Below are 13,835 nucleotides of genomic sequence, written 5' to 3'. Positions count from 1 at the left end.
ATACGCTGGAAAACGATCTACGCGGTACGTAGACGCAATGTCTTGTATCATCGGGAAAAATATACGTACGAAATCGATATTCATCAGGAGTTGATTGTTTCAGATCGAGTAGTAAATATCCGTGTGGCCTCGATGTAGCATCGTAATACGACTCTTCTAAAAACTTTGGATCGTCAGATAGACTTGTCGTGCTAAATGACGAATTTGTGCACGATCGCGAGGATTTTTGAAAACCACAATATAATTCGCGTTGAGAGATATGTCGCGTTGTACGCGTCCTTGATGAAAGAGATTTTGCGAAATAAGAATGACACTGAGATTCTTATGATGACTGCCTTTGGTAAAAAGATCTACGATAGCGTCGCTTGACGACGATTCTCTCATAAGGTCGTCGATTATCACCAACTTCAGGATAAGCGGATCGTTCGAATAATCATCCGGACGAGGCAATCCCTCGCGAAATTCAACTACATTTTTCTTCGTCGTCGTTGCACACACTCCACTCTTCTTTTCTTTTGACCCACGTACACTTGTTTCGTATTGTAATTGACGATAAGCTTCTTGCCACTCTGCGTAATAAAATAAAACTCTCTCAAAACGTACATCGGACATATATGATAGTTGTTTGAGAAAAGTCTTTACAAAAATCGTTTTTCCACATCCGGTGGGACCACATACAATCGACGTCCAGGGATGTTTCCAGCGGACATCCGTTTCGCGAAATGATTGACTCGATTACCGTACGTTGCTTCTAAAGCAAAAAGAAGAAAAATGGCGACCGAAGATAATAATAATAATAATAATTTACGACAATGATAATAATTCATCGTTATAGGTAGAGTTAAATTTTAGAAGGAGAGGATAAGCCCATCAACGTGGCGGCGGCGGCTCCCGCGCGCTTGCACAAGCGTACCCCCGCGTGGGCTAGCCGGCAAAGAGCACCGCGGCCGACGAAAAGCTGATACTCGCTGCGGTGTGATGCAACCATAGGCTTATCCCACTCTTGAATCGGCATCGTTGCTAATAAGCTATTAAGCGATGCCGCGGGAGGAAAATTTATAACTAAGGAAAGAAACGTGATTAGGATTGGAAATAATAAAATTGCAAATTTCAAGTAAAAAAAAAATATATATTTTTTTTATTGCACATTTTTTTTAACAAAAAAAAAAGAAAATAAAAACGTTTTTTATTTTTCACATTTTTGTTTAAATTTTATATTACAAAAAAAAATATTTACATTTTTTATATTGTACAATGCTAAAACTAATCAATGATTTATAATTAATATGTTTTTACAATATTATTTACAGAATTTTTTACAACGAAACGCTACAGACGGAATAATCGACGATTCGAAATCTTAAATTTAAGTGAGAAAAAAGTTTGAGCAAGAAAAAAGATGATTAATCAATAAAACCATATGGAAGAGAACAATGATTATTAATAAATCTGCGTTTTACCAATACCGCCGCACATGTTTTTTTCTCTTCTCTTGTCACGATTTCGTGAAAAGCATTGCGACGAATTGCACTAAAACGCTTTGTCGTGGGTTCCCTTCTTTGCTTTTCTTCATCTTCCTCTTGTCTTTCTCTTTCTAATATTAAAATTCTTATGGTATGGAAATTTACAAACCTAAAATTATTATAATTTAATGTTATACCCTTAACTTTATAAGTTTCACGTGTGATTCCATCCGGCGTACGAACCACATACGCATAAAATTTCGGGCCGCCTGACACAAACGACTCGATGTAGCTACCGTTGCCATAGTTTTCGAGTTCGTCTGTCATGTCACCCAGAAAATTTCCAGTACGAGGTTCGTACTCGTTTGGATCACCGCTACTCGAATATATACAAGAATCTGTATCACAATATAATACACGCCTATCTAATTTTTCTAAATAACTATATAATTTTAATCTAGCTTGTGCCGTTGTGTAAACCGCGATCACGACGTTGGTAATCGGAGAAGCTACGACCGCTTCTTCTCGTAGCCGCCACGAGACATATAGTACCTCGTCGTTGACAGGTAATATATCGGTTATCTCATGCTCGGGGCTAGTGAGCAAAGTTGCGAAACGTTGCGGCGATTCAACGATCTCGGTAGTAGGAAGATTGGTTCGTTGGCCGAATTTTCCCCAAAACGAATTTAAGCAAAGCTTCGCAACCGAACGTAAGCCTGGATTACGAGAAATGTTGTTTCTATTAAGTACAATACCTTCGATTTCCTCGTATTCTCGAAGATATCGTGCTTTACTCTCGTCATCCACGCATTCGCTCGGCCATCCACTAGCTTCCTGCTTTAATTGTAAAAAGGAATTTATATATCCGGTAAACAATCCACCCTGCCTCGTATCGCAATCGTAGCGAGCGACATTGTAATGCCAAATTTCACTCACTTGCCTTACGAGATAACCTTTCTCTACGGCTTTACGTAATTCACAGGATACCCATGTACCCTCTAATTCATGTTCGTCGGGGTGTTCGTGAGTACACACAAACTGTGAAAACGCTTCGCAGCAACTCCGACACAACGCAAACAGCAATTTTCCGCGTACGCGATATGGGAGTACCGGATGAAAGAGATTGCGTGGTGGGAGTACTCGACACCGTACGAGACCTTTGACCGAGTCGAAATTATACGCGGGTCCCTCACCGATTATCGATGAGCATTCCGCTCCAATATAAATTTTAGGGTGACCGATCGGAAAAGCACCTGTCTTTAATACGTAAAGATACAGAGAACACACGTCCACGTATCGTATTTTCTCCGTACCCTCCGTTACTTCAACTCGTGTTACAATATTTTTCGTACGACCACCGAAAAACGCGTCGCGCGAATCGAGAGGTGCTGATTTTAATACAGAGTGATATTCAAGAAAATCTCGCATCTCGTTGTTTGTTCGCATCTGAGCAAAAGCGCACTCCCATTTTTCTATCACACGGTACCCTTGTTTGCGAAGAGGACATGTCGTTGCGATGGTTTTCTCGTAGCATGAATCTATTGTATTGTCGGAATTGGTATTTAAAAGTTTTCTGTCACGGTTCACTTGGTAGCAAGTGGGGCAACCGTGCCAAAAGCACCCGTGAAATTGGAGAACAAAACGATGTGTTTCATCCCCCAATTTCGTTTCGTAATATCCATCGACGCGACTACCGGCAATCAAACGCTCACGTCCTCGCCTTGCATGGATTATGGGATGTCCGAGCTCACGCTCCATCCACACTAACCATTGCAAGGCTTTACGCGATTGTCTATCGACGTTTCTGTATCCTCCTGGAGGAATGATTCCTATTTCCCCCTCGCGCAGAAAGTTTTTTCGAAAAACTTTCATACACGTGGAAGCAATAGTCGTGCATTCTTCGAAACGACACACTCCGCCGCGCTCTAAAAATATTTTCTGAAAAGCTACACAAGCACGCCGTAAAATATCTACGTCATTTCGGCAATAAGGTACGATTTCTTGCTGGAAGTCAAAAATGACATTTTTACTTGTCATTTCCGTATGCCATGCAAGAAATCGTTTGCGCTCATCGGGCTTCATTTGATCGGGGGAATAAAATCATGCTTCAGGTAACGGACCGACATACGTTTGATTCTCCACAGTGTTAAATAAATGCGGAAAAGTGCCTTCATCCGCCGTATCCCTTAACCCAAAAGCTTTAGGTAGTTCGGATAATCGCATCGGCATATAATTAACACTGTCGATAAACTTTGTATGCCCGACCGTCATCACGATAATCTTTGTCCCGTTCAAAGTTACCCTCGGTTTTTCCCTTATTGACGATTTTTCGATTAGATATTTTAAAATAAATTGCACGTCGAACGCTTTTGCATTGTGAGCGATACAGATAATATTTTTAAAATGTTTCGTCGGACGTGTCACAAAATCTATAAATTGTTTTATCGAATCGATGTTGAATATAAATTCACGCGTTCCACACCAACGACACCGCACCGACATGTCGTCTATCACCACGCAAGTCGCGCAAATTTGCTGTGCCACACAGAAAGTTGGAACGTGTAACTTTACGTTCTCGGTTCCTTCGAGCGTCTCGTCCTGTCGCGTTTCAAAATCATAAAACACGAATGCGACAGCTCCCTTGGCGACATTACCGTTCTCACCCTCGAGGTCATTAGCGTTTCTTTGTGCCTCTTCACGTATCGACGCAGCAGCACTCGTATCCTCGCCAGGATCTTCTGCTACGACTCTACGTCGAAGAGGTTGCATGAAACACGAATGATTCACGGGTTGATGAGAACAACATGTCCTACAATAAGCACTGTCACATTCGTGTCGCGAGTTAATTTTTATAAATCTATTACACATATTACAAATTTTAATTGAGTTGCAAACCGTTGATTTTTCCTCGTATGATTTTTCGGCACGATGACGCTCGAAACACGTATTACCGAAGAACGTACGGTTACACGTTTCACACCTGATTTTCTCAGTCGTGACGTTCACAGGAGGGTATAGTGTAGCAGCGTGGACATTTTTTAGAGCAACGATGCCCTCTATCAGGACGGTAACCGATGTTACATGCTACGAAATACCCTCCTCGGGTACCGGGTGAATACTCGGGTGAACCCGCGGCAGCTTTTAAATTTAATATTGGATTGTAATGGTGTCTATTCTCATAATACATTATATTTAAGGTATACTGCGGTTTGCGACCGAGAGAGGCGAGTATCGCGCGTCCGTCGTAGATCGGGTTTCCCCCGCGTCCAAAATCTTTGAAACCGTAAACCATTATAGCGATATTTTCATTGGTGAGATACCGTTGGAATTGTTGGATTTCGTGAATCCCACATCCTTCCTCCGGTATCACGATGCCAGTGTTCCTCGTTAATTCTATCGTGTAATCCCGTTGTAGCGAGGAACGTTGGAATCTTACGGCTTCCCACATTTCGTGACGCGGCCCCGTCCGTAGATTTCCACGCTCACAGTGGACTTTCGCGGCTACGAGCGAACGAGGAAAACACAAATTGTCATCGTTAATAATTTCTAATATAGATCGTTTGGCGACGTCTTCCCGCGTTAACTGATTTGACATTCTTCCACGACCCATCGGTACCGCGACGTTGAAAACTTGGATGGTGAAAGTTTCCGCGATATCAATTCCGCCTGCGTTTTGTGCTACCAAACTTACGAGGCCCCATATGTCCTCGTAAGTCAAGTCGCGCACAGGACGAAACGATAAACCTGCGGTCCGCGCGTCAAACCATCAGAAATAAAAGATAGGCCCACGTAATCCGTCGGTTCACTCGAGCCTATCGCGTATTTATAAATTTCACGGAACGCGTTTTCCAGCCATTGCACGGTATTATTATCTTCCGATACTGCCCGTCTCGCGAAACTCGCCTCTCTCCCGAGTATTACAAAATTTCTAAATCTACGCGCGTTTTCCGTCCGTAGCTCTATATAATAAAAGTCGTCGCCAACCTGATGCTGTTGTTGTTGTTGTTGTTGTTGTTGCGGGTGCTGTTGCGACTGCTGCCGCTGCTGCGAACGTGGCTGTTGCGACTGATGTTGCTGCTGAGATCTCTGCTCAGCAACATTCTCCCTAGAATTTTGTATTCTAGCCACTTCGTCAAGTCCAGCGCCGATTTGAACTGAAAGATTAAACATTCTTATTAATTATTACCGTCTTATATTGTGTTTATTTAATTTTTTATTATTAATACGAGAAAACGTCAACAAAAGTTATATCATACGAGGTGACTCACCGAGTTACCGATGGAGACCCTTTTTTACGTCACGCCACCAGTAGATGGAGTATCACCAACTGACATTCGCGTCCATACTTTCCGCCTATGTCGTAAAGCAAGATGGCGATGCGTTACAAAGTTTTCTGTTTTCTTCTTTTCTCAAGCTGACTTTCTTCTTCTCACACTTAATAACCTCATATTGTGCAAATACTGTGTAATAATAGCATTAAAAATTGACAAAAATTTTGAATAATCATGCTAAGATAAAATTGCGTAAAAAAAAACAAAGTACTTTTATCGAAATAAAATTTCCAAGTAATATTTACCAATAATTAAATCTAAATGTAGGAAAATAAATATTTTACAGTTATTTAAAAAAATCAATAAATTTTTTATTTAAAATATTACCATAATAAAAATACAATATTTTTATATTATAATTAGGAATAATTACACAATTTTCAAATATTTACACAATAAAAGGTTAGAAAGTAAAAGAAAGTTAGAAAAAAAGAAACAAAGACACTCCATCTTGCTACCTGACGTAGCCCGAAAAGTTGGGGGGCGTGTGGCATTGGGTGGTGCTCCTTCTGCTGTCGGCGCGAAGAAAAAAATTTCTCCGAAGGTTACTCTGAAGAGTCCTCTATGTGATTTTTTCTTCCTCGGATTTTAATTATTCTATCCGAGAAAAAACCGACGAACATGATATATATCGTCTAAAAATTATTTTACATCGAATAAAAATAAAAATAAAAATAAAAATAAAAATAAAAATAAATAATATTATTTACCGTCGTACTCAGGCGAAGGAACTCTCTCATTTTCTTCTTCCTCGTTTTCTTCTTCCTCTGGCTCCTCCTCCTCCTCCTCTTCTTCTTCCTCTTCCTCCTCATCCTGCTCTTCTTCCACTTCATCCGAGGCGGAGCCGGAGCCACCATATCCTTCGTCATCATCTTCCGCCGCTTCCCCCTCTCCTTCCTCTTCATTATCGTCGCCGTCTTCCTCTTCATCAATACCGTTTTCGTCCTGCTCTTCTTCTTCATTTTCGTCTTCTTCGTCATCATCATCTTTCTCTCTATTTTCCCCTTCTATTATTTCCCTTGCTTCTTCTTCTTCTTCCTTGTCTAAATTTTCATCTACCTGCTCCTCTTCCTGTGACGGTCTCTCCCATCTTTCTCCTTCTCTCCTCATCTCCTCCCTCTCGTGTTCTTGCACTAGAAAAAAACCAAAATTTGATGAGAACAAAGTCAGGTCAATATAAGATAGTTTTTGTCAAGCTCTTTTTTTTTAATCTTACCTGGGGAATATAAATTTATATCGGATGGTGTTCCGTCATCTTCTACACCATCGTTCTCATCATTATCTAAAACATAATAATTCCAATTATTATTATTATTTTATTAATATTATAACATAATATTGTGATTTAAGAAATTTACCTGTTATATCGATGACAGGAATATTCCGTTGAGTGGGAATATCCTCCTCCGCATCCTCGATTTCAATTCGTGGTCTTTCTAGAAAATTTATATATTTTAAAATTTCTAATTTACAACAAAAGTCGGCTTACGTCTCACGCCTAGTGAATGCTAAGCTACTTACGTGCGGGTACGGCGCCCTGGAGCTCCTCTTCCGAGCGACGCCGCCTCACCCCACCGCTCCGTTCAACCGGGAGCGCGGAAGGAGCTGGCGGTAGCGTCGCATCGCGTGCTACGGGTCTTTCGTCTGAAAAATAAATATAATTAAAAATAATATTTAAAAATTTTTACATTTTAATATGATTTGATTTTATATTGACTTACCTTGTTGATTTTCTGCTTGACGCAGGAAGTCTGCTATCAGACCTCCCACATCGCTCTCGAAACGCCCGTTTGCGCACCGCGTTTCAACATAATGCTGGAGAATATTCTCCAGCCTCGCGTCGCCACCGCAGAACCCCGTTCTATGCATAATGCACAGCAATGTGCTGGAGCACTCACCCGCGAATTTATTAAATAGCGCGTAATTTGAGGCATCATCGTCATATTTTAATTTATTAAAATATTGTTTTTTTACAATTTTGCTCTCCAAATTACACGCTATAACAAAAAATTTTGCAATAATGTCGCGCACCATTTTCACTTTTTTATTTTACTTGCACACGCGTGGTAGACGAAAACGCGTCTTACAACTTGAAAGACTACAAAAGACGAACTAACGCTAAGTTTTTGTACAGCTCATCTTATAGCTTTTAGTTTCTATTATTTGGAAAAAATTTAGAGGGAAAACTTACCTCAATAATTCCATCTTCTCTTGACCTGATTGAAAATTTTCAAAAAAAATCAGGAAGAAAAGTGAAAACTTAAATAGCTCCACCTTCTTTTGAACAGTTTCGAGAATTTCTCGAAAAGTCAGGAAAGTTAGAGAAAAAAATAAATTTATCTTGTTTACGTCTCCGCTTTCTCCTGTCTTAAAATTCTTTACTCTAAGAAATATATCACCCCCACCTTCCTTTAAATTAAAAGATTTGTTTTCGACTATAAATTCAACAAAAGATAATGTATTTTTCTAGAATTGCATTCAAAATTTATGTATCTTTTTTTAGAATAGTAACCCGTACTTATATCAAAGTACCGGCATTTTAGAAATTTCGACTGACTGTATTGTTTCATTGAAAAATCCTAATGCACCCTGTTTTGAACAAGTTAGAACAGGTCTCCGTTAGTGATGCATAGTAGAAACTCACATAAAGTGAGAGACAAACTGCATCAAGAATTTATTCTCCAGAAAATCTAGAAAATTCGAGAAAAATCTAGAAAATTCTAGAAAAATTTAGAAAATTCTAGAAAAAAAATAGAAAATTCTAGAAAAATATAAAAAGTCTAGAAAAATCTAGAAAAAATTTTTTAAATTTCACAGTTACATGCGCAGTCACGTTTTTTGTAATGTCACAACGTCGCAATATCGTGACAACGCCGCGTACAGAGTCGATGTGGTTAGCTATGATTTGAACTCGAATTCACTCGAGTCTCCTCGTTCGAAGCGACAACCTCGTGGACAAGTAAGTCGGTATTTTTCCCGGTTAGCCGAGTGTCTTTTAATTTCATCAGACGAAAGAACAAAGAAGATGGACAACCAAAAAGTTATTGTTAACTCTGGGAAACGATCGGCGGATCTCGATACAGCCAGGACGAGCGTCGACGAGAGGAGAAGCAAGCAATTTCATATGTTGCTGACAACATCATATGGACTTAACAACTCACATACGAAGAGGATTCATGTAGGTCTACAAACGACTAGCAAGGGGATCTTCGAGCCAGTGGTGAAATTAAGCGGAAACAACGCTGACGGAGTATATTTTGATGTGGAGTCTTGGCAAGAATTTCAAGAAAACTTGGGGCTCATGAGCGAATATTTGAGTGCCAATAATAAATTCAAGCCAGATCCCATCGTGATGAAAAATAATATTTCCATCATCTTTACCACATCCTATGGTTCGAAGTCGCTATTGCTGACGTGCAAGGAGAATGAAAATACTAACGTGGAAGTTGGAGATTCAGCACCGCCGGCGAAGAAGCAAAAAGCCTATACTGTAACAATCGTGATGCAGAAAACTACCTTCCAGGGCTTGGAGAATATAGTGAAGCGTGTGAATTGTTATTTGGAATATTTAAAATCTTTAACTAATGTCGTTAATGAGTGCGCACAATATTTAATTAAAGAAATAGAACTGAAACTTTCACGAAGCTACGTAGATCGTGACATTATTAACACTAAGAGGAAATTATAGCGAAATCGAGTGTAATGTACGTACTCAAATTAAAGATTTAACTTTTCTCGACTTGTTCTTTAATATAATATTTTTAGAACTAACTTCGCTTTGCTTTGATGAAATTGTTAATATAATTTTGACAAATTATAGATCATAACTCTGTACATAGTTTCATATTCAATAAAAACAATTGTGAAGTGACATATTCAATTGAATACTTTTTTAAAGTAAGAATGTACGTAAAATTATTGTATAAATAAATGTTTTACTTTTGTAACTTTTAAATTTATACTATTTCTTTTACTCAACCTATACCCTTAATTAAGAATTAGTTAAGAATTTTTTCGTACGTTTTCAGCATTACTCGTCTTTGAAGCAGCGCAAAAACCGATTTCTTTTGTTTTTTTGTTACATCTAAGTAAAATTAAACAAAAATTATTTGAAAGAATATTCTTATAGAAACTATGAATCGTAGCTTGCATGTTCATTCCTGTTTTACTGATTTAATAACGGTAAAAATTCTGTATTCTTAGCTGTCATAAATCAATCTCCTTTTGTAACATTCAAAAATTAATATAAAAGAAACCTTTGAAAGTGTACTTTCTAAAACTATAAATCGAAACTCATGCTCATTCATGTTTTGTTAAATCCATAAAAAGACAAAAACATTATATTGTTCCTAGTTGTTCATAAATTATTCTCCTTTTGTAACATTTAAAAATTAATATAAAAGAAACCTTTGAAAGTTTACTTTCTAAAACTATAAATCGAAACTCATGCTCATTCATGTTTTGTTAAATCCTTAAAAAGACAAAAACATTATATTGTTTATAGTTGTCATAAATCACTCTCCTTTTTGTAGCTTTTCAAAATTTAATATAAAAGAAACCTTAGAAAGTTTACTTTCTAAAACTATAAATTGAAACTTATGCTCATTCATGTTTTGTTAAATTCATAAAAAGACAAAAACTTTATGTTGTTTATAGTTGTCATAAATCACTCTCCTTTTTGTAGCTTTTCAAAATTTAATATTAAAGAAATTATTTGAAAAGATATATTATTCTCTCAGAATCTACAAAACATATAATTATTCTTGTTTCATTAGATTCTGTAATGACAAAAATTTTGTATTGTTCCTTTATAGCATTTCTTTGTTACCTTTCTTTTAAAATAAGTTTTTCTTTTACCTTTGAAAGAGTTACCGACTTTTGATTCGTAATCCCCGCTAGTACTTTTCTTCATCTTTTTTCTTACCCCACCCTTGTGGAGCCAACAAATGTCAATTTCCTTTCAATCAACTCGTGGGCAACTATGGGAGCGACCAATCAACTCTTGGGTAGCCATGGGAACTTCCAATCAGAACGCTCTACTCCCACCGGGTGACACCCAGCCACACACGTGCCTGTCATTCAAAGCGCTCCAGTCAGTACCAAGCCCCATCCCTCCCCACCATTTTACCTTTTTTTTTTGTTTACGGAGAGGAAATGCGTTACGGCATAATCCAGACCTGGGGGGAGGCCTGGCGGTTATGTGGGGCTCTTCCCCGCCGACAACGCGTCGGCGGGGACATACCCACTAAAACCTCTCCGGGTGTCCTGCCCTGGTCCATAACTGGGGTTCCGGGAACGCGTGCAGCATACTTCCGGAGCCCCCCGGACCCGGTCGGCTGGTTAGCTCATCTCGCCAGGGGCGCCTTAGCGGTAGGCACCCCTGACTCCCCATCATTTTACCTAATTATCACCTAATTTTCACCTAATTATTACCTAATTATTACCTTTTGTCAGGGTCAGGACCCCCGCTGTGAGACCTTTTTCCCTCTTCCTCCGTCTGGGACCCAGGACCCCTGTTGTGTGACCCACATTCCTCCCGCCCTGTGACGTCATTTGTTTTGACGCCCCATGGCTGCCCACATACTACTTGCATCGAACAATTGTGCCTCGAATTGTAAGCCTTGATCAATTGTGATCAGGCGTGGGGAACCGAACCTGGCTACCCAGTTAGTGAAAAGGTTCTTTGCGTATCTGCGGTGCAGTCCTGCAAAGGAATGGCTACGGGCCAACGAGTAAATCGATCGACCATCATTAACAAATATCTGAAACCTTTAGATGGAGGTAGGGGGCCGACAATATCAATATGCACATGTTCAAAACGTAAGTCAGGCACTGAAATTTTAGTGGTCGAAGCGTGGTTGTACCGATGGATTTTCTATTGCTGGCACGCTAAACATGTACGGGCCTACTCTTTAATGTCTTTTGCCATAGATGGCCACACAAGTTTTTGCGAAATTTGTCGATGCGTTGCTCTGCCGCTTGGATGCGACACTTGATGCACCATGTCGAATACTCGTCTGCGTAATGATGTAGGGATGTACGGCCTGGAGGTCTATCATGTAACATTTCCCCTAGGACGGAAACGTGAAAAGTGAAAAGTTTCACGTGAACTGCACGATCATGTACGATTCCACGGAATCATGTAACTCACTCATGAGCGGAAATATGAACTTTTTCACGTGAACTTTTTCGCCATTAGCCGTGATGGCGAAAAGATGAAAATTTAGGGAATTAATAAATTGTATGTATTTTGAAATAAGAATGAAAGTGTGGTAACAGTGTGGTAACAGTTTGAAGAGGTATTATTGAAGAGGTTAACCTTTTTGATATTGCATTGCGTTGATAGGATAAAGTAATACATACATAAATAAAAATAATGCTTTTGTGATATAATTAGGTTTGATATTTATATTTGACAAATTGATATTTTGATAATTATATAGAATGAGGCTTCATCAAATGCAAATTTAGATAAAAATATACTTTAACGCGTTTTGATACACAATGATATAAGAAAGGTGCGTCTTGTGAAATAGAATATTAATCAATCATGTAAGTGTTTATAACTTATAAATTTGGAAAATACATGTGTGAGCGGAGAATTCAATATTGATCGAGGTCCGTATTCTAAATTATTCAACATTTTTTAATTAAACAAAGGTAATTTAATGACTAATGAAATTAATTTACTTTAAAATTTGCGTACATGAAAAACTAATTAAAATTAATTTTGAAAAACAATGTTTAAATTAAATTACAATGTAATTTTGAGTATTAGATTACTACATAATAAAATAGTTGTTACAATATATGGATCATTAAAAATAAATGTAATATATATTATATTTGTAAATTAAGTTTATGCAATATAACTAAGAAATATTGCTATTTATTTATGAATATTTTTTTACAATTTTTTTTATATAATAAAATTTTTACAGTAAAAGTTATACTGTAAAAGCAGGTAGAAACCTTTTTCACGATTGTTTGATAGTTGTAATGACAGAGCCTCTAATGGTGAATTTCGGAACGCAAACTAAACTTCCGCGCATTATCTATACGTAATCGCTGTGCGTGAAAAGACTCACGTGAACTCTCTATGAGTGAAAAATGAAAAAATGAAAAGTGAAAAGTGAAACGTGAAAAGTTCCACGTGAAATTACATGATTGACCCCCTGATGTCGTCTTCCAAGGTGTCACAGTAGATGGTGAATGCTATTTCTGATAGGGTAAACTTTTTGAGCTTTAGTGACGTTGCTGCGGATTGCTTCAACTATTGCAGTTCCTCGTCTGAAGATTGAGCTTCTGCAATTTCCTGCATGTCAAGGCTGGTTGGCATCACGATGGTGTCGACGTGAGATGAAGCATCTGCTACGATGTTTTCGGCGCCTGCAATGTGGCGAATGTCAGATGTGAACTCTGAGATGAAAAACAGCTGGCGAATTTGCCTGGGAGGATTTCTTCTTAAATGCAAACACGAGGGGCTTGTGGTCTGTTATGATGTAAAAATTTTGTCCCTCAAGCATAAAGCGAAAGCTTGATAGCCGAGTAGATAGCCAACAGCTCTCTATCATACGCACTATATTTAGTCTGCGTGGGTGTGAGTTTCTTCGAGAAAAAACTAAGTGGCTGTAAAATTTCGTTGCTGCGCTGTTGCAATACTGCGCCGATCGCTGTATCTGAAGCGTCCGTCTGCAACAAGAATGTTGCCTTGCTATCAGGGAATGCAAGTGAAGTGGCTTGAGCAAGGTGTTTTTTAACTTCCTGAAAAGATTGTTTAAGCTCCAGGGTCCACACTATTTTTGCATTATTGCAACATTTACGTCTGGAAATTTCCTTGAGCAATGGCGCCTACATGGTTGCAGCGTCCTTGAGAAATTGGTTGTAAAAGTTGAGCATGCCCAAGAAGCATCGAAATCCTTTAATCATTGCCGGTTCTTAAAAATTAGTGATGGCTTGGATCTTTTTAGGAAGGGGTTTGATGCCTTCCGTACTGATTGTGTATCCCAGGAAGCTGACACTTTTTTGACCAAACACGCAT

At 38.6% G+C, this 13,835-nt stretch overlaps 1 protein-coding gene across 1 annotated transcript in view; it reads left to right on the top strand.

The window, feature by feature from the left end:
- LOC105206553 (tyrosine-protein kinase receptor torso) overlaps window positions 1–13,835 on the top strand; it is a 345,332-nt gene that overhangs the window by 108,692 nt on the left and 222,805 nt on the right. The window lies entirely within an intron of this gene.

Source organism: Solenopsis invicta, chromosome 6, assembly GCF_016802725.1.
Source record: "Solenopsis invicta isolate M01_SB chromosome 6, UNIL_Sinv_3.0, whole genome shotgun sequence".
Classification (NCBI taxonomy): domain Eukaryota; kingdom Metazoa; phylum Arthropoda; class Insecta; order Hymenoptera; family Formicidae; genus Solenopsis; species Solenopsis invicta.
The sequence above is the reverse complement of the archived record's forward strand: the minus strand, read 5'-3'. Positions and strand labels throughout refer to the sequence as shown.